Source organism: Pinus tabuliformis, chromosome 3_1 (genome assembly GCF_031772625.1).
Source record: "Pinus tabuliformis cultivar Carrire ecotype Pingquan chromosome 3_1, CPIR1, whole genome shotgun sequence".
Taxonomy (NCBI): Eukaryota; Viridiplantae; Streptophyta; class Pinopsida; order Pinales; family Pinaceae; genus Pinus; species Pinus tabuliformis.
The window spans coordinates 490,463,108-490,485,094 of record NC_142301.1 but is presented as its reverse complement, the minus strand read 5'-3'; the positions used below and the strand labels follow the sequence as shown (position 1 = coordinate 490,485,094).

The following is a 21,987-nucleotide window of genomic DNA, read 5'->3' as shown; positions in this document are numbered from 1 at the left end:
AGGATGAACATATGGAAATTACATTGGTCAGCATAGGTTTCTCTTACAGAAAGTGTGATGACAACTACAAATGAGTAAAACTAAAAAATAATTTCTAATTTTCTCTCTCTAGAAGCTTCGAGAGTCGATTTAACCATTTAATGTTGGATTTGATCTCAAACTCCTGCTAGTTAGCTCTCATCTCTTATCTCATAGATATTACCTCATTCTAAAGTGGATCTAAGCCCTAGTATGGTAAATCCAAAAGTACCTCATTTTACCTATAAATGCAACACTTGCCATAGTGTGGGTTGGCTTTTGGAGACAATTATTATGTCTTTATGTTGTTCATTTTTGTCTAGAGGTCCATGATCCATCCATGTGCTCTAGGTGTGATTGATGGCTTACCATTATGTTATAGGAAGGATAAGGACATTGGGAGAGATTCACAAAGTCAAGGTCTACAAGAGTTGTAATATTTTCTTTCCATTATTAATACAAAATTGCATTGTTTCTCCTATAAATTATGTCTTGATTATGCATATGTAGAACATGAATCCTTGACTTATTGTTTGGGGTTGTTTGTATATGTTATATTGTGTATTTTGTCCTCTTGATTGTTTTGGATGATTTGCAGGTTCCACTTTTAGAAATTGGAGTTGGAGCTGGAGCTAACAAGTAAGGAGAAGAAGGAAGCTTGCATTGGATTCTAAGTAGGTTTTCCTTTCATATTTCGAACATATCTAAGGAAAAAATTTGTATTTTTTTCTTGGTTGTTTCTAGACTAAGCCACTAGTTCTAGGGAGATTGCTTCTATTCACAAAAGGAATTCATCCACAAAACAATGTCATTCCCCTAATTCTAGGAGTTTAACCACCAAATCTATGACCTATTTGACATTATTTTGCAATAAAAAATGAAATAGAAAAGATAACAAATATTCTTACAATTGAGGGTTGTACCTCATAGTACAATCCCTTACTCATCATCAATATTCATGGTGTTAAATAAGGAAGGAAATTGGCACATGTGTTTATATTTTAGGGCATTAAATAAGTTGATGATCAAGGGAAAATTTCCCATCCCAATTATTGGTAATCATCTAGATGAACTTCATGGAGCAAAGGTTTTCACTCATGTTGAAAGATATATATATATATATTCATTCATCCATCTAAAACCTCACAAACAATATTTTCAATGCTCCCTCCACCTTCTAGGTCCTCATGAACAATGTTTTCAAATCTTTCCCATGCAATTTTATGATAGTCTTATTTGGTGATATTTTGATCTACAATAAAGCATAGGAATCACACATAGAATTTTTATAGATATCCTTACAATTATTGAGATACAACCAATTACTTGTGAATTGTTCCAAATGTATTTTGGGGGATGTGAAGGCTTAGTATTTGGGCTATATTGTAAGTGAGGAGGGAGTATGAGTTGATTCCAAGAAAGTAGTAGCTACAAAATATTTTCAGGGGATTCGTACTACTTAGAAGATACTAGAGGAAGGTTTAAAATTTATGGAAGTTATAGTTCCCATAACTTCACTACCTATAAGCATCCATTGTGTTAAAGGATGGCATTTAAACTGCTCCAATATTCCCCGGATGCGGGTGACACAAATGAATTTAATGCTCTTCATGACAGACAGTAAGAGCTGATACTGCCAGCTCCAAAGCAGCATGGCTTCCTAGGATCTCACCCTACGCAAGAAGGATAATCTTAATAAGGGCGGATATGGTAGGATCTCGGCATTAATGGTTTGCTCCATTCGAAGTGAAGCAGTGGTAGTTATAATCATGGCAATCTCGTTTATTCTCTTCACAATTAGTGTTCAGTCGTCTTGCTCCAGGCCTTGGTTTGCTGTAGATTTTGGGGGAGAACAGGTCTCTGCTCAAAGAGGCAAGCTTCGTGCCTGTACCCTGTTATCTTGGAGGTGGTATTACTATGTTAAGGGGCTTGGTGGCAGGATAAACACTGCTACAAGTGGTAAGCTTTCTAATGCTCTAGAATTTCGAATTGGGCGGTCCTCACCTTCCTCTCAGGCCTACTCTATGCGCTCGTATCAGTTCCCGGTTCAGTCCTTTTTCCCTCCAGTCATTGTTTCTAGTTGTTCAGTGCCTTCCCCTATGCACCACATTATGGTTCGCCAGAGTGGGAGGAATCGTTCCGGGGGGCGACGAGGTAGCCACAAGCGTTCGAAGGTAAGCTGTTCTGTGGACCCTGAACTATCTCCTGTCAATCTCCCCTCCACTCACGTGAATGTGCCACCTCCCAGCCCTGTTCGCAAGCCAACTCCGAATAGTGTGTTCCAAACCACTCATTTCAAGTTCCAAAGCAATCTTAACAGGCCTTCGATCACCGATCATATCACTATTATCCTTTCGGAAGAAGAAAACCAGCTTTATCCTCTGACGTGCATGGCTCCTGAGCCTTCTCAAAGCAGTGAGGAATTTATGGATGGGGGAAGCTAGGAGAAACCTATGGGTGATAGGCTTGGCCAGGATGAAGCTCCCAGCATCATTCTGCCTCTTGAAGACATTATCCCAGTAGCCGTGGAAGGGATTTCCAGAGCCACTAATCATCCCATGTCGAACCCAGCGGGCGAGAAGGCTGGCAGCGAAGATTTGTGGATTCGCAGCGCATGTCCGGTAGTGGAGAAGCCTCCTAGTGATGACGTGGAAGTTTAAGGCCACCTGGGTCTATTCAATCTCTCTTTTTGGTTTTGCTGGCGTTTCAGATGACTACTTCCAGGCAGTTTTGTTTACAGTCATGGTTCAGCATCTTCAACCTGATGATTTTGTTTCCCTCCAGGGCAGTGGCAGTATAATTACCTTCTGGTTTGCTAAGGAAATTTGCTATCTTGCTTTCATGTTTCTTCTTATGTTCTACTGGTCTATCTCTGGGCTCTATATATGTTTTCTAGCTTTCTGTAACTGGTCTTCCCAAGTTCTTTCTATATTGGGGCAGTTTTGCTGCGTTGAGTGCTCTAGGGTGTTGTTATCTGAGGCCTCAAATCCTTGTAATATTATTTTACTTTTCAATTAATAGAATTTAGTCTTTGTCGAGAAAAAAAAAAAAAAACTACTCCAATATTAATAGTACTTAACTTTAATATTACTTTTGTCTTAGAATGTGATGCATCAGGTAGACACCTAGTAAAAGTATTGATGCAATATGGATTCCCATTTTCATTCACCAATAAGTAATTGGGTGGTGAGAAATTACAAAAATCCACATATGAGAAGGAAATGATGGCTATCATTAATGAAGTGCAAGCTTGGAAACCATATTGCATAGGGAGGAATTTTTAGATCAATACTTTCCATGATAGTCTAAAGTACTTCCTCAAACAACTTCTTCTTCACTAAAGCATCATATAAAAGTCACCAAGATGTTGGTGTATGGTTATGAGGTCATATATAAGAAGGGAAAATATAATATTGTAGTTGATTCTTTAGCTAGACAATTTGAGAAGGATGGGTTAGTCCTTATTTTGTTATTCCCATGTTTGGTAAGGCTCAAGGAAGCTTGTAGAGAATGGCTAGCAAAAAATACCTTAAGGTAGCCAATCTAATAGATTTATATAGATCCAAAGCCACCTAAAATGTACGCATGGAAATGAGAAACATTATGACATAATCAACATATTTTTTTGGAAAAATATATGACCTTAAAACAATGGTTGTGCCAGGAGATATATCCATTACTAATATTAGTTCACTTTCGCTTTTATAGAAATATTAAAGAACAAATTGTTCATTCTTTCAAGAAGGAATGAAAATAGATATCTAGTATTTGATAACATCTTGTAATGCTAGATAGAGAAATTAGGGAGAGACAATGAAGATACCAAATAAATTGCAACATATATCAATCCTAACACAACTTTGGATAGACATTTTAATGGATTTTATCATGGGGCTCCAAAAGCTAGCAAAAAATCAATCATCATGGTGGTGGTTGATCATATTTCAAAAGTTGCAAAAAATCAATCATCATGGTGGTGGTTGATCATATTTCAAAAGTTGCTCATTTTTGTGCCCGAATTCATCATTTTGGTCGTTTAGTTTCTCAAATCTTCATGGATCAAATATTTAAACTACATGATAATCCCAGATCCATTGTCTCATATTGGGACCCCACATTCACTAGAAAATTTTGGCAGGTGCTATTTAAACTTTAAGGTACATAGCTAAATATTAACACTACATGTCATCCCCAAAGTGATGATCAAATGAAAGGGTCAATAAGTTATTATAAGCCTATTTGAGATCCTTATCTTCTAGAAAATCCACATAATGGAAACATTGGCTTCTCTTGTAGAATGGTAGTACAATACCACTTATCAAGGAGATAACAAAATAACACTTTATAAATTTGTTTATGGACAAACTTCCATGTTAATGGAATCCTATGTACCCAACACATCCAATTTTGATGCAATAGATATAATTCTTAAGATGAGGCAAGCCATTATCTATGTTCTCAAGGACAAGTTTGTTATGGAAGAAAATTAAATGAAATAACAAATTCATCAAAATAGATCCAAACATTATTTTAGAAAAGGGATCGGGATCAAGTGTGTAATCACTTACAACCTTATAAATAGACATCACTCTAAGATAAAGATCCTAAAAATCTATCTCCTAAACTCTATATTCCCCATTAGATCATATCTCATTGGCTATGTCACCTACAAGTTGGGTTTCCTAGGCTACACCAAGATTAATCGATTCTTTCATGTGTATTGTTGGAAGAAACTTATGGGGTCAAATTAAAAAGTGCAAGCCAACCTACTAGAACATGGAGGAGAAGGATATATTTGGCTCTATCATGAAGAAATATTGGATAACAAAGATCATCTATTGCATCTATGCTTGATTAAGGAAGTATGGATCCATTGGAAGATATACATACAAAAGATACCATATGGTAACTCTTAGTGATTCTACACAATTTCATCGCCTTAATTCTTTATGACAATGTTTCTTTTGAAAGAAAATGTTATGTTAGTGTCTTACCCTAACCCTGTTATTTAAAATCTTTATTAATGTATGAGGTCACCTTCATTTGAATAAGGCCCATTAAAATAGCTAGTTAATAGTCACTCATTGTAAAAAGGGTCCTCTTTGTTAAAAAGGCCTAAATTATTAGTATGCTCTCATTACAAGTGGGCCTACAAGTAGTTAATATTCTCTATGAATAGATGTATATTGAGTAGCATGTTATGTCATGTTTTTTCAAGATTAGTTATAGTATTTGGAGCACCTCTCGTAGAGATTTCCACCATGATGAGGCAAGTGAACATAACTATCTATTTTTTTATTATTAAAGAGATATTTCTTAGGATTTATATGTATTTTCTCATATGTTCGTGGGTTTTTTAATTGTATTTTATGTGAATTACGCTACACCCAAGTTAACCATAGGAAACTTAAAATAAACAAAAACTTAATGAAATTTAACCTCAATAATTCATGTCAACTATAATTTTCCAAAGTGGACCAAAATTTTCCACAATAAACACAATCAACAATAATAAGCAAATTCAACCATAGTTAATGAAATCAGGGGTTATGAACCATGGTCAATCCTAGTTAGCTAATTAATAATACTCAAAAAATACAACAATATTGTAGTGAAGTAAACAGATTCCACTACACTCATCTATGGTTAAGAAAATTCAACTAAGGTCACCCATAGTGAGTGAATTTAACCATAGTCAACTGTGGCCATAACTAGCTACATTCAACCAAAGTCCACCATGATTAGCTATGGTCAACGAACTCAACCATAATTATGCAAAGATAACTAAAGTGAACTTAGTCGACCACATTCCATCCATAGTCAACTAAGGTCAGACATAACAAATTAATTCAACAAAAGTGAACCCTAGATAACTAAGTCAGTTAATGTCAACCACAATCAAATACAATAAACCAAAGACAACTATTGTGAATAAAATTAGTCATATTCCTATTATGGTCAAATAAATTCAACCGAGGTTAAGTATATCAATCCTCTTAAACTATAGTGTCTTAGTTAGTTAAGTCAAGTAATATTAACAATCATAAACTACAATAAAGTAAAGTTAGCGATAGTCAAACTGAAACATACTTATCCAAGCCATTCAAAGAAAATGAAAATTAGTGAAATTCAACATCAATTGTCCAATTTAGCCACAATCCACCAATCTTAACCATCATTGACATTGGTTGAACATATTTAGTCGTAGTTCACTAAGGAATACTTTTGATAATTATCAATGAATATGTCAACTATATGTAGGGTAATAAACCAATGTTCACCAAATTCAATATACTTGAAACCATAGTCAATTACAATCAGTCATTATCAAGAAGGTCAAATAGAGTTAACAAGGTCAGATGAAGTACATCACACTTAACCACATTAAGCTAAGTCTAACCACCTTGAACCAAAGTTCACCATAGTTAACTGAGGTTAATGAGGGTGAACATCATTAATTGCAATCCATATTCAACAATGATCAAGCATAACCAAGCACTATAGTCAATCATAGTTAACCATAATAAATCACAATGAACTAAATCAATCACATTGAAACTTATAGACACTCAACTAAGTAATTTACACCAAAAATTCAAACTCAAACATCCGAAGTAGCATAGACTACCAAGTTGACCAGATTTGACCATAGTAAACCATCATCATTAAGGTCAACCATAGTCACCATCACAATCAATATCAACCATATTAAACCAAATTCAAGCTACTTTAAAATAGAAGTGACCTCTATGAGAAAATAGTACTTGAGGTGAGGAATAGTGAACCATTTTTTACCAAGACAATTGATTCACTCAGTCACAGTCACAGGTAACCAACCTTAAATAAGGTTAGCCACACTCAACCAATGTTAACTACAATTAACTAAAACCAATAATAATAACTAAAATCAAATACACTCAATTATATTTTCCCACCCAACCTCAATATCCATAATCAATCTATATCAACTACAATCAACCTATTATTGTTATTATTTTTTTATATTAATATTTTTATAATAATTATTTTATTTATGCTTAATAATATTTTTATTATCAATTTTTTCCTTAATCAACAATAATATTAATTTTTTATTTACTTTTAATAAATAAATATAAAACATCTATTTTTATTAAATATTAATTTCTTTAAAACTGTTGTGCATATTAATTAAAAAAAATAAAAATAATTGTTCTTTAAATCATGAAATTTTATAACTTTTAATACTAATACATTTCTAAATTTTAATCCCTCCCTGGAACATTGAACTTGCGTTGTTTTTTAATATTATAATATAAACGTTCCAAATTCACTAATTACGATCTCTCCACTTTTCTTTACAAAATCTTGAAATCCACTTGAAGTCTGGTGGCTGACTTTGTTTTGGACAGAAGTTTTTGTCTTGGTTATCACAATTTTGAAGTCCTTGTTGTATCTAGTTGGAATATAGTTTTCTGGGCAAAATTCTCTCTATGCTCCTTATTTTAGCGACTAATAGTTCATTGAATAGCTGAGAAATGATATGATATATTATTTTTAATAGAAAGAACTATTTTTATTTTAGTGACTAATAGTTTATTGAATAGGTGAGAAATGATATGGTATATTATTTCTAATAGAAAGAACTATTTTTCTTTTAGGTATTGAAATTTACAACTCCGCTTCTCTAAACATTTTAAAAATATTTCATGATAGAGGGAAGTTTTACTTGGTTTCGAAGAAATCAATTTCAAACCAAACAAGGAAGGCTGCGAAGCAGCTAGTCCCTGCACATAGTTCTATCTAGCCGCCTTTGAATTAGTGTACGCCGCAAGCACCATGCCATATTGAAACTCAATGGGACTTGATCGTGTTCTTCAGACTGATGTAGAGGTTAGACACATGATTTTCCTTTGCTTTAGCAACTCCAACGAATTCTAGTTCAATATGCACAAGTACCTATCTGTAACTATTAATCGTGGGAATATGCAAATACAACATTAATCGAATCTCTCGCCACCAAACGTAGAATAAGCTTCCTGGATTTATATTTAGCCTCAATCTGTTTATTGACTGCAACAGAATATATTTAGCCTCAATCTGTTTATTGACTGCAACAGAATATAGGTTCTTAGCTAAGTAATCCTAACAGCTAACATCGCTTCCTGGATCTATGCCAAACTGGTTGCAGTAATTATTGTAATAATTCACGCGGGAAGTAACTGCAGCAAGTTTCAGTAATACATTAATGATACACCAGTTTATGTTGCTAGCCCAAAATCACACAACTGCAATAGAAATGGTGACATGAGCACTATATACAATCATCATCAATTCAATACACGAGTAACATGAAAACCGCCGTGAAGCTTACATTTGACCTTGAAAATAAGCATTTCTTATGACAGACTGTCTAGGTGCAGAAATCTTGAAGATCAGATTGGAGCAGGCCAGTATTTAATGATGGGCATAAAACGAAGACCTTACGTTAAGTGAGCGATCGGTGCAATTAGGTGATCGATCTGACATGGAGAGCAAATGGCATATGGAATGATGGATGTGGCGGCAGTAGTAAATGCGAAATGGCTTGGAATAATGAAGTTGAATCAATTAGGCAAGTAAGATTAACCTTGTTGAAACTTATGACTAGAGATTGGTGTATTCAATGGGTTTAGTTCAATATGCTTATACCTAGTATACTCATTAAGCAACAGGTTTCATGTCCTTGTTGCTTACTCTATACTGGAAGCTATTACTGCTGCTCTTCTTAGCATCTTATTACTGCTTACTATTCTATTCTATGATAAGGGGAGTTGCTGCTGCTCATGGAGAGCCACAGGCCTTCAAGGATGAGTACAGATGGGCAAGTCTGTTCTAGAAGGAAAAGCATAGGAGGCAGCAAACATGCCAGCCTCACCTAACTCCGGGACACACCAGCGGGCAGACAACAGACATATGTCAATGGCAGAAGAGGCATAGGAGGCAGCAAACATACCAGCCGCACCTAACTCCGGGACACACCAGCGGGCAGACAACAGACATATGTCAATGGCAGAAGAGGCATTGATTTATCGGATTCTCTCAACTGATGAGTCTTATGGGAGGGGTGCACCAAATTCAATGAAGAAAAACATAATGGCTAACCCTGGTAAAGATAGGGGAGTTGCTGCTGCTCATGGAGAACCACAGGCCTTCAAGGATGAGTACAGATGGGCAAGTCTGTTCTAGAAGGAAAAGCATAGGAGGCAGCAAACTATGTAAAGGAGTGCCCTCGCCTCACATAAAAGCAGCAAAAACATTCCATAATGGATTGTTAAGCAAGCTAATGCTTAAAATTAAATTCAAAGTTACATAACCAGATAGAGATACATGCTGTCTAATCAGCAAAGAAATCCAACAATTAAGAACCAGAATCTACATTAAAAAAGAGAGCACCTTCAGATCAGGTCTTGATCATGCAAGTTGAAAGTATGAGTATGGCATGCCCTTAACAGCATTGGGAAAGCTGCAACTACACATTGCAAGAGCACCTGAAGATGGATCAGATGAGGTTTTGATCATGCAAGTTGAAAGTATCAGTATGGCATGCCCTTAACAGGATTGGGAAAGCTGCAACTACACATTGCAAGAGCACCTGAAGATGGAGATGGGCCTTACAATTGGGAAAAGAAGTGTGTCATGAGAAGAGGCATCGATCTAATGACCCTTCTTACAAAAGTTTGTCAAGCCACTGTGTCAAATTCAACTCAACACAGAAAGCAACCTGAACTGATTCATTCATACGTGAAACTCCTACCAGTCAGTGAGCATAACAGGTCTAGCGGAGGGAATTTTGTCTTTTATCTCTCGATTTTGTCTACAGTGATTAATCAACATATTATAGCTTCAACCAGAGTCATTAACTATCTCCAGTACACCTGCACTATGAGTAGGTTAAAATCTAAATAAAGAAAACGTAAGTATGTTCAGTGCCTATCTTTTCACAGATGTTGTCTCAGTCAATCCAACAAATTTAAGCTATACACATTTCTAGGCTCTAGCGATCAATGTTCTATCTGATTGAACCATTTGTGCATACTGCGATGCTAGTCATCTCTTGTATGTCTTCAATGGTGAAATTTGTTGCAAACATTAGCACACATCCAAAAAGTCGATCAAATATTTCATGTTTCAAAATGCATGAAAAGATTAAGTTCATTAAAAGGAAAATATCACACGCAGAAAATTAGCACATATCCAATAAAAGCCTTGTCTGCTGCGGTATGGTTTAAATTCTTTACTTCGATTGCATCCTATGCACATATAATCATAAAAAACTGAAGAAAATGAGCTTAGTCTGCCAGAAGCATTTCTCAAATTCAAAAAGGAGAAAGGTAGAACTCATTTTCCATTACCTATAAGCGAGGAAACATCAATTTGCAGTGTCAAAATGTTCACAAACGAAAGAAATGCATCCTCTTGTAACCACCATTTCAACCAAGGTTCATATCAGACACCAAGCACAAATTAATGTGGCCAATTGATAATACCTGTAAGCTGAATGTTTTCAGAAATGGCAAGATAACCATTAAAAGGATTAACAAATAGACTTGTACCAATAAGATGCATTAACCTTATATAGCACACATCCAAAAAGTCGATCAAATATTTCATGTTTCAAAATGCATGAAAAGATTAAGTTCATTAAAAGGAAAATATCACACGCAGAAAATTAGCACATATCCAATAAAAGCCTTGTCTGCTGCGGTATGGTTTAAATTCTTAACTTCGATTGCATCCTATGCACATATAATCATAAAAAACTGAAGAAAATGAGCTTAGTCTGCCAGAAGCATTTCTCAAATTCAAAAAGGAGAAAGGTAGAACTCATTTTCCATTACCTATAAGCGAGGAAACATCAATTTGCAGTGTCAAAATGTTCACAAACGAAAGAAATGCATCCTCTTGTAACCACCATTTCAACCAAGGTTCATATCAGACACCAAGCACAAATTAATGTGGCCAATTGATAATACCTGTAAGCTGAATGTTTTCAGAAATGGCTTAAATTAGCTCAAATGGACTCAACTTGAAAATAATAATGATCACATACAATCAAGTCAAGCTAAGATTGACATCTCATGAACTTGCAGTAGTAAGATGCAAGAATATCTTAGAGAACAAGATAACCATTAAAAGGATTAACAAATAGACTTGTACCAATAAGATGCATTAACCTTATATAGAACAAGAAAACAATCTACCAGATAAGAAAGGCAACAATTCTAACTTCAAGAAAGCCATATAAAGAAGGGCAATATTTTTTCCCTAGGGATTCATCATGTAAAAATGTTAAAATTCTAAATGGGGTGACATACTTCAGATGTGGCAATATTGTGGGTATTTTAACCCATCAGAAGCAACAAGTGACGATGAAAGAAATAATCATGAAGCACAGAACTCGGAAGTATCTAAGACATTTTCAATTGCACATAAATTCAAGATATAAAAAAAATCACAAAACGGAATTCCCTATGAATATAAACAAAAATAATCTAGCTCACAAAAGCCTGAGTTTGCACAGAATTCATTGTGTGCTATTAAGAGACAGATCAATGATCTCATGTGCTAAAAGTGAATTCCTCCCCGGTGATCCGACAATATTTGGACAATCCATCCAAACACGGTAATTGCATGCATTCAAAAGAAAGATTTTACCCTTGACCAAGGAGGAGGGAGATTCTGCCAATAACCAAAGTTTAATCAACGATCCAAATAAAGCCTGGAAGCAAAATCAAGAACTGACCGACAGTATACTTCTTCGCCTGCCCAAAGAAGAAAATAAAAGATTCACATCAATGCCAAAAATTTCAACACAGAAATCGAAAATACATAAATTCATCTGCAAAAACCCTGCTAATTTCAGAGGGCAAGGCAATAAACTATGTGAATTTGCAGTTCTATTATCTTCAAACAAATTTAGCAATTTCAGAACAAACACGGAAATCAGACAAATACCTATATCTGTGAGGGTAGGAAAACGCAGATTTTTCGGAAAAACTGAGTGTAAATGCTTTGAATTTGCAGCTCGGAAAGAAAATATACTTACATGTATCTCAATATTATGGCCGGATCCTCCTCCGCTTGTCCGCCCCTTCACAGATTTATAACATGCCAACAAAAGTAAGCTCTCAACTGTACCAGCTCTCAACTAAGAAACGACAATGCAACATGAAATTTCAAATTTAAATAAAAATAAGAAAATCAACCGATGTCAATAAAAATAAAAATGAAAGTCGAAACTTTTATCCACCTTGTGGGCCCTACATGACGGCCATGTGCCTAACACCTATCTCCCTAGCATAACACATGCAAGCTCTACAGCAGGCCACCTAAGGTCGCATCAGGTTAACAGCTGTGATCAGGGAGATTGAAACCTGAAACCCGAGCAACAAGATTGAAACTAGTGTAACATCTGTAATCAGGCTAACATCTGTGATCAGGGATAAATAGCATTACTCAATAGCCGGGTGGTGATTTCATGTATATAGCCTAAGGATACGTCTCATCTTCGTCTATGAGCCGCCTCACTAACCTCGAATACGGCTGAACACCCATGTAGCAGCAGATTCTGCTTTCGGTTCTTACAGCAGCTTTATAAGATATATATTAGTATACCCTGTAGAGTCAGAAACAAGGGTAGTGAGAGCAGATCCTACAAAGGCAAAGCAAGAAGCTAAGGCAGACAAGCCAGCAACATCCCTTTCAACTTCTTTACCAGCACTAGTTGCAGTACCAGCAGAGTAAGCATATGAGCCAGTTCCGGGTCCTATTGAAGCAACACCACCAGCCACTATATTCGGCCCCCCACTCAATTAGGTAACTGAACGATCGGAGGTTGAAAGCTCGAATGGTTTAGTAAACTAGCAGCAGATTCTGCTTTCGGTTCTTACAGCAGCTTTATAAGATATATATTAGTATACCCTGTAGAGACAGAAACAAGGGTAGTGAGAGCAGATCCTACAAAGGCAAAGCAAGAATCTATCCATTGCTACCAGACTCTATAGAGGCCGTGGGTCCGTACCAGACACTATAGAGGCCGTGGTGCTCTTCCCAGCTCTACCTACGTCTTCCTGGCGAAAGTCTTCCACCCCTTGTCCCATCCTGTAGCTTCACTACGAGCCGTTCTAACCCCCACCTGAATGTGGACAGCATCCTGCATTGCCCTCTGTCCCAGCTTATCCATTGCTACCAGACACTATAGAGGCCGTGGGTCCGTACCAGACACTATAGAGGCCGTGGGGACGAGCAGAACCAAACAAGCTCAAGAAGCCCGTCCGCACTGTCGATCCAGCACCAAAAGCCCGAGGCGGCAAGAACATAGGCGGTAGGCGGTGGTTCATGACACCTCCCGCCATGCACGGACCCCTGCACACCTGCAGCACCAACACCCGTTAACATTGTCCGCACTGTCGATCCAGCACCAAAAGCCCGAGGCGGCAAGAACATAGGTGGTAGGCGGTGGTTCATGACACCTCCCGCCATGCACGGACACCTGCACACCTGCAGCACCAACAGCCGTTAACATCAAACCTTACCTTAGCATACCCTGCAAACAAAACACCCGGTAGCATACCCTGCAAACAAATTAATGTTAACATTAACCTGAGACCATGACCGTCAACGATAATGAACAGGTTGCAAAACACAAATTAGGCTATGCTCGAGCCTCTTCCGCCTCGGGAAGAGGCCAAATAAGATGCCAAAGCCTCAACCCGCAATAAAACTTTGGTTATTTCTGCACATCCTCGCACAGCACCTTCAGAAACTTAGTATAAACGCCAAATAACACCGCAAGAAAACTGCAAACTAATGCTAACTCAAACTAATGCTAACTCAAATCTGACTGATTACTATAATCCCTTACTATAGTCCCTGCCTCCGGCAGGGACTAAAAATCTGACTGATTACTATAGGACTGATTACTATAGTCCCTGCGGGATGCCAGATGGCAGGGACTAATAAAAACATAAGCACTACGGTTTTAAATATTTTACTTGGTTTCGAAGAAATTAATATCAAACCGAATACAAATAAGCACCATGTACAAATAAGCACCATGTAGTGACCATATGCAATGATTTAATGTATAAGAAAATTTGATACTATATTAGTAAATTGCTTATTATAATAATAATTTTATTATTATAATGTAATTTTATTATTCTTATTTTTCTTGGGGTGAATATTTTCTTTTCAAACTTTAAAATCGTTTAAAATGTTAATATTTTTTTTAGATTTTTAAATTTTATTTTATATATATATTAATTATCTGTAGAAGTTCACTCAACAAGTTCATAATGAATAATGAGATGCTTAATTGGAATCCCACGATTGTTAAACGTGTGTACCATTCCAATGAACTGAGGATTATAATAATAATTATTTAAATCAACCATTCAAATGAATATTTTAGGATTTGGTACATATGGCAATTGTTGGTTTTTTTATATAAAGTATTTGACTATATCAACCACATTAATATTGTTGCAATAGTTTTTTTTCGTTATATTTAGAAAATATTTTACTATATTAACCACATTAATATTTTTGTCCAAGGCTTCTTATTTCAGGTTAAGGTGGATGAGTGTGGATGAGTATCTGTTGACCTTTGATTTTTATTTTTTTAATTGACACCTAGATTGATTCTCAAATCAACTTATGCTTAGTGTGAATGTTTATCAAAGGTTGTAGTGTGTCACAAAGTTTGTTAGGTTGCATTGACCTTTAATAAATTAAAAAAATAAGATTTCTGCCATGTGGCTCATCACCCACCAATTTCCTAGGGATTTGAGATTATGCCAATTCTAATAAGTTCCTCCATGATAAGTACCTCATTATTATTTATAACATTAAATTATATATAAACATTTTTGTTTAGTAAAACAATGCATTATTTTTAATAAATTTTAAAAATTAGATCCTTGCCAAATGGCTCTCGGCTCAACAATTTCCTAGGGATGTGATATTATTCCAATTCTAATAAGTTCCTCCATGATAAGTTCATCATTATTATTTATAAAATTCATTTATATATAAGCAAGTTTTATTTAGAAAATGGTCCATTTTACAATAAGATGTGTAATTTCTTTTTTCTTTCTAAGTTCATCCATAACGTTTTAACACATGGTTAATCAGGGAAATGTGTGCATTGACAAAACATTACTCGTGTTGCAATAATTGTTGTTGTTGTAATAGTTAACCACATTAGTATTTTTAATGTGGTTGTACTAGCTAATTAAATATAATAATCTTTTGTATAAGATATATATTTATTTTAACACAATCATAAATTGTTAAGAAAACATCTCAATTGTGTATTAAATTAGGAGCTATTTTAACTCTCATCCAAGTATCTCTTAAAATCACTTAAGGACTCATTCATTCGCGTACATTCTCTACTTGATAATAATCAATACTATAAAAAATTATACTACCACACAAGACAAATACGATTTTCCCCCATGGAAAAAATTGTATACTTGTTATTTCATTGAAATCAGAGTATACAAATTATTGTTCAATTATAACATCTCGGACATGTATGTCAAGAGCTATGGCATTCTACCAATCCAAAACATAAAAGTGTGCAAGGTCTCAACGATTACATCTCGGACATGTATGTCAAGAGCTATGACATTTGGCCAATCCAAAAGATAAAATAGTCAAACATAAAAGTGTGCAAGGTCTCAACGATTATAACAACTTCAATTGAGAAAATGTTATTTGCATTCACCCTAAGGACATCAATGAATTTTATTGTAATCACTAAATTCCTTATAGGTTGAAGTAATGCTTCCTTTCATATTTTGTCTGCATCAACATTGTCTTCCCTATGGACATGTGATATCTTAAGCTTCTTAAAAAAATTCTTGTAATTGATGTGTTCATTGTTGCCAAGGATTTAGGTCTAAACTATGTAAGTATTGTGCCCTAAGAACCAATTAATAACCATTTGAGAATTACCAAATATCTGTAATAACTTCACCTACTTGTACATTTCAAAGTCAACGATGAGGGACATTCTAATTAATTATGCTTTGTTATTAGTTCAATCTGCCAATCCCCAAGCTAAGAACAAAAGTGCGATTGTTATTCAGGTGAAATACATCTCCCACTCTGCATACAACCCTAACATGACTTTTGGCCTCATCAAAGAAGGCCTAGACCTTTAAGGTATCTATCCTTGGCCCAATTGGAATTTTGATTTTCTTCTTTAGACCTCGTGTGTTGAGTTCCTTTGTTTTTATTTTTTTTTATGCATCTCCTCTCGAGTATTGAGGATCGAATTATCAACGATTGTTTTATTTTATTTTACCATATATGTCAAAGGACCCACCTTAGAAGGCTAAAAATATGCTCCAATGTTGGGGTTTTGTCCACTCTTTGAGGCAATCCCTAATGACCTAACTAATCATGTCCCCACGCAGTTCTCCACAAATAAAATTGTTCTCCACACTGCCCCATGAAAAAGCATAATCCACAAACAAGTTTGTCACTCACTCTTGATTATCAAAACATAGTGGGCATATTATAGGGCCTTCTCAACCTCACCTCTAGAGATTATTTTGTGTGAGGGTCATGTTAGTGCCAACCATAGAACGAGGTGAATATTTAAAGGATAACACCACTTCCAAACAACTTTATACCACTAAAATGGGTTTGACTCTACTTCTTGTGTCATCATCACTTCATAGGATAGCTACACCATTACCACCCCACATTATTTGTTCACTTTCCACATGAGTTTTTCTGGGTCTCTACTCAATCTAATGTCATTATGTGAAACTGAAAATAAAAATTGTGTCCATTCCCATGCTAGATTCCCTAAGAGGCTCAGAGAATTAGTTGATTTTGAAGCTCTCAGGTACATCTCATTGGCTCCAAGATCAATCGATTTAGAAATTAAAGAAATTCATCTATAATTTAATGCTACTTTTATATTCAAAAATATTTTTTGGAGCTATCACCTCCTATCCATGGATCCTTTCTTAAGTCTATTTTACTTCCATGTCCTACTTTCGAAACAAGACCTTTTCTGATTATGTAAAATGCTAACACCAATGCATTCCAAATATTTGACCTTGTTTACCATGACTTCAGTTTTGATCAAACCCATTAATTGAATTTTTTATTCTTACAATACTTGTCTTAGATTATAGTTCCCCACAGGCATGCATCAAACATACCCCTCTAGAGAATGTTGGCAACTAGCACTTTTGTAAAAATGAAATTGTTTTTGAGGGCCCATCCTCCTAATTTATTTGGGTTGGCAATCTATTTCCAGCTTGCTAAATACATCCCTTTCTATAATTTGTCTTTCAAAAGAAAACATAAACATAAAATTTTAATTATATTCAGAATTATCCTTAGTAGACTAGCTGGAACCAAAAAATAGACTAAGATTGCTTCCAAAAACAAGTTTACTATGATCAATCAACCTCCCAAAGAGAGCCATCGGTTGCACAAGTTATTGATTTAGAATTCCACTTTCTTTACCATCTAAATACAATCAACAACTCAATAATTGTTAGCCTTTAAATGATAGCCAAGTTATTGTATTCCTTATCTAAAAGAGAAAAATGGAAAGGAAGAAAATTTTAAAATTTAAAATTATACATTCAGGAACTCCATTACTTAACATAATTGATTTGAAAGAACTAACTTTGATGCATGCAGATTCACAATACAATGCAATTATGTTCCAAATAATTCTCCTTTATTCAATCAAGCAATTTCCATTAAAAGAACATCATAAACAAATAGAAAGTGTACGAGTTTGACCAATGTGGATACTTGTATACCTTTGATTCTTCCTTACTACCTAGTTAAGAAGAAGACATGATCCTTTCACCACCAGTAGGAATAGAAAAGATGAAAGTTGACATCCTTGTCGAATTCCTCTAAAATCTTTAAAATTTGATTCAGTATGCCATTCTCCAGTACTCCAAAGTTTACTGAAGTGACAAATCCCATTATCCAATCAGTAATATCAAGAGGAAGACCAATTTGTAGTAAAGCTAGTCTAAGGAAGACCGAATTAACTCTATCAAAAACTTTAACTAGATTTAATTTCAACATTAACTCTGGGAGTTTCTTGACATTCACACTATGTAATTAGCCTTCTTATGTTGATCCAATAGTGTTGAGGATCTACTTATTTGTCAAAAATCAAAATAGTTCTTTAGATATACCTTTTGACAGTTGTTCCATCAAATAGTTAACTGTAATTTCGAAATTCAACTTGTATAGGAAATTACATAAATATATAGGGTGAAACTCAACGAAAGATTGTGGATTGGTATTCTTTGGAATTAATGCTATGAAAGTGGAATTTAGCTCCCCCAAGATTATTCCTCCCACTCTAATTTCTTCAAATTATTATGTTGACTAGATCCTAAGCTAGGATGTCGAAGACTCCTACTTAATGAGTAATTATTTTTTCGATTAAAATATTCATTATTCTTTGGTATATTGCATAAATGCTTCTTCAAATCCTCAAATGGCCCCACACCAAAAAGTATTATTTGGTACAACCTAGCACTTTTATCATATAACATGAGCATACAATGACAACAAAATTGTCAAAGTTTATATAAAGAAACAACCATCCACCAAATTACATTGATACTCAATCATTCTGATCATTAGACTGGTAGCAAGTTCTTCACCTACATGTTTAATACAAATCCTTTATGAGTTTCCCATGAATGTGAAAACAACTTCACCAAAAATTTCAAAGAACTAATCAATGCAATCCCATTACACCCATATGGAGGATCATAACAAAATAATTACACTTTTACAATATCTTTCAAAGAAATCTTTCATAACCTTTCAATAATAATGTGAAATGATTTTCAAACAAAACCAATATAGGTAACAATGTATACTACATACTGAAGGTAGCCCCAACACCTATGTGTGTGTGGATACCATTTATGGCTACAATTTTCTCGTTATACAAGATCCGTTTCCACCCATGTATATGGTAGAGACATTTCTCATGATCAAGTGAAAATGACTTTGGCTTCAATGATAAGTCTTATTCCTCTATTGGTGTTCTCAATAGTTTTCTCACTAACTTACAAACTGAATTTCCTTGAACATTCCCTTGCTTGAAGTCAAATTCTCCTATACCATTAATGGTTCTTGAAGAAAAATAAAATCCCATTGTATTAAGACAAATTTTAACCATATTTTATGGATTATAAAGTAATAGGAAGAAGCTTGACCTCATTTTGAAAAAGTGAAGATACACGTTGTAATAGTTTATTTCTCTTAATAATTGCTATATTGCACTATTCAACAACTTAGTATATTTCTTGAATTTCTCCTTGTGAATAACATGTGTCTACAAATTCATCAAGGTATTCTAAGACATGACCAAAATAGAGTTCATTTTTTCATTATAAGTATTGTGGTTGAAGTCGAAAGGAAATCATATGTCCATCCAAATGCACCTAACACATTGGGTTTGAAATTACCAAGATTTTATTAACAAATTTTGACCATAAAATAAAGTTTGTATCCATTACTTGCTAATTCTCGGGCCCTACATGAAATGTTAATAGACCTTCCACTCAGTTTCCCATTTGTGCTTTTATGTGATTTTGTAATTCCATACAGGCTATCATCTAAACTATGAGTTATGATTTAGATTCTTTTATAGGATTTTCTCAATGGGATAGAATTATGAATAAATTCTCCAACTATGTAATCATCCCAAGAAATTTTTGAACTATCACCTTCTTATTCTTTTTTTGGTGTAAATATTTCTCCTCCATAAAACATGTTACAACTCCTTTATTGTCAACATTAATCAATGAATTTGTATGACTTATTGATCTTCCATGTGTCACAAACCAATGAAAGCTCCTAAAATTTCCCCCATTAGCAACTACAAATTTCAACAATGTCATATCTATGTCAACATTGTATTATTCAAGTAAGTACTAAGCATATAATTAACACCAACATCTAGAAAATGACCTTTATTAATATAAATATGTTGACAGCACAAAGTTTAACAACCCTATATGATTTTCTTCTCCGAATGTGCATTATGTTCTCATTTGTGTGAATGAACATGAAATGAAAGAGTAGAAACTAAAGACTAACTTCTTCTATAGAGAGAGAGAGAGAGAGAGAAAGAGAGAGGATTGCATATTCACATACATCATGGAACTGTTTGCAGGATCACATGTGCTTTCCATGGATTTTATATCAAATATTTATGTCCCATGGGAATACATATATCCTTCACCCACTAATTTTAGTCCTTAAGTTATCAGACATTGAAAGTTGTGGTGTGGGGCAATTTAGCCATCTAAACTATTTGCAATTTTTGTAGCTCTAGGCATTTGGACAATGTCCTAGTTGTTGCATATGTCCAAGGCCCAAAATTAAGCCACAACATAAAATTACATCAACCTATAAATAATTTGAATAAAGAATAGTTAGTCACATTTGTCTGACATGTCATCTCTCATTGTGTTAGTTAGATTTATAGTGTCTAGTTTGTTTTGGGTGGAAAATAGTCCATGCTACACCTCTTCCTCCTCATTCAAGGGCTTCCTAAACAAAATGTTGTATTGCTTGAAACTATAAATAAAGGTTCAAAACATCAATCCTCAAGTATGTTCCTTGCAAATCAAACCCTCATTGAGTGATAGTTCATCATTATCAGGTGTCACCATTGATCCCAATCTCTATCCTTAATTAGGTTCTAAACCCATAATCAATTGAGGGATGTGATTGAGGTACACACTAAGATCCATAAAACACCCTCATTCTCTCCATAATTTTCCATTCTATTCTTGATTATCAACGTACTTATTATGCTTGATATATCATCATTTATTTTTCGCTATCACTAAAAAATATTGATCACTCCTTCCCTAAGATAACAAGCATTTCCAATTCCATATCCTAACAATCATAAATTTAGGCAAGCTCTCTAATTCAACCATAAACCAAATTGATCAAATTATCTCTTGGAAGCATGTTATTTTTGGTTCTCATTACAGACACTTTGCACCGATGGCCCATGTTCTTTAGAGAGTAGATCCCTTCCATAAATTTGAGAACATCTTGGAGGTGTGGAGCATTAATTGAACAAAACCCTCATGGATCCCTTTCCTAAGATGTCCTCCTATTTCTTGATTTTTTTCTCATCAAGAGTCTATGATAAATAATTGCACCACCCCCATATATTCATTTGATTATCATAGATATCTCTCTAAATATATAAGGATGAACTCTACAGAAATATTAAACAAAGCAAATGTAAGATTGTCCTATGCTATGTTCAATGACTATAAGAATTGTGTTTTATCTTCCTCTCCTTCTTCAGTTGTGGAGGAATTTTTGAAATCATCATACAAGCCTATTACATTATTAGTGTGGAGATATGAGGTGGATTTTGTTGAAAATAGAAGTGAGAAAGTATTCCTTGATTTGTGCCTTAATCAAAGGGACCACAATGGTCTCTTCTCTGGTATGCTCGACCTCCTAAAAAATAGGAGTCCAAGATGAGTTATGAAGTAGTTAAACAATGTGTTAAAATAAAAGGTCAAGTTACTTGTTTTTTAGTGTGAGTTATATTGTGAATGGGACGGATTTTGAGTTAGGCTCCTAAAATTTAGGAAGGATGAGTTAACATTAACAATGAGCCTTTCTTAGTTTGTGAACCACTAGTTCAACTTGCCTAATAAAGAACTCACTAATTTTAAGCAATCAAATTGCTTTAAAAGGAGGAACGAAGGCACAAGTTTAATCATTGTCTTATGAGCACGAGTTGGTGAGACAAGACAATAGAGATCACATGTTTGTGAGAAGGCTGCACATGTTTATGTGTGGATATTGTGAGAGAGAGGTTTTCCAAGAGTAGCTTGTGCACATTTTTGGAGAGAAGAATTTCCTTGGGAATTGTGCAATAATGTAGGAGAA

At 34.8% G+C, this 21,987-nt stretch overlaps 2 long non-coding RNA genes across 4 annotated transcripts; both read right to left on the bottom strand.

The window, feature by feature from the left end:
* Positions 1–10,394: 10,394 nt before the first annotated feature.
* Positions 10,395–12,174, bottom strand: LOC149187942 (uncharacterized). Its single transcript, XR_016256222.1, has 4 exons — positions 12,086–12,174; positions 11,695–11,801; positions 10,878–11,019; positions 10,395–10,533 (listed from the first exon to the last, which is right to left on the bottom strand). It is a non-coding gene; the product is annotated as an uncharacterized LOC149187942 (long non-coding RNA).
* Positions 12,175–12,280: 106 nt separating this feature from the next.
* Positions 12,281–13,417, bottom strand: LOC149187941 (uncharacterized). 3 transcript variants are annotated; one of them, XR_016256221.1, is made up of 4 exons: positions 13,061–13,417; positions 12,755–12,960; positions 12,496–12,655; positions 12,281–12,368 (listed from the first exon to the last, which is right to left on the bottom strand). It is a non-coding gene; the product is annotated as an uncharacterized LOC149187941 (long non-coding RNA). The 3 variants fall into 3 exon arrangements; XR_016256220.1 differs by having other exon boundaries at positions 12,773–12,960; XR_016256219.1 differs by having other exon boundaries at positions 12,496–12,960.
* Positions 13,418–21,987: the final 8,570 nt, after the last annotated feature.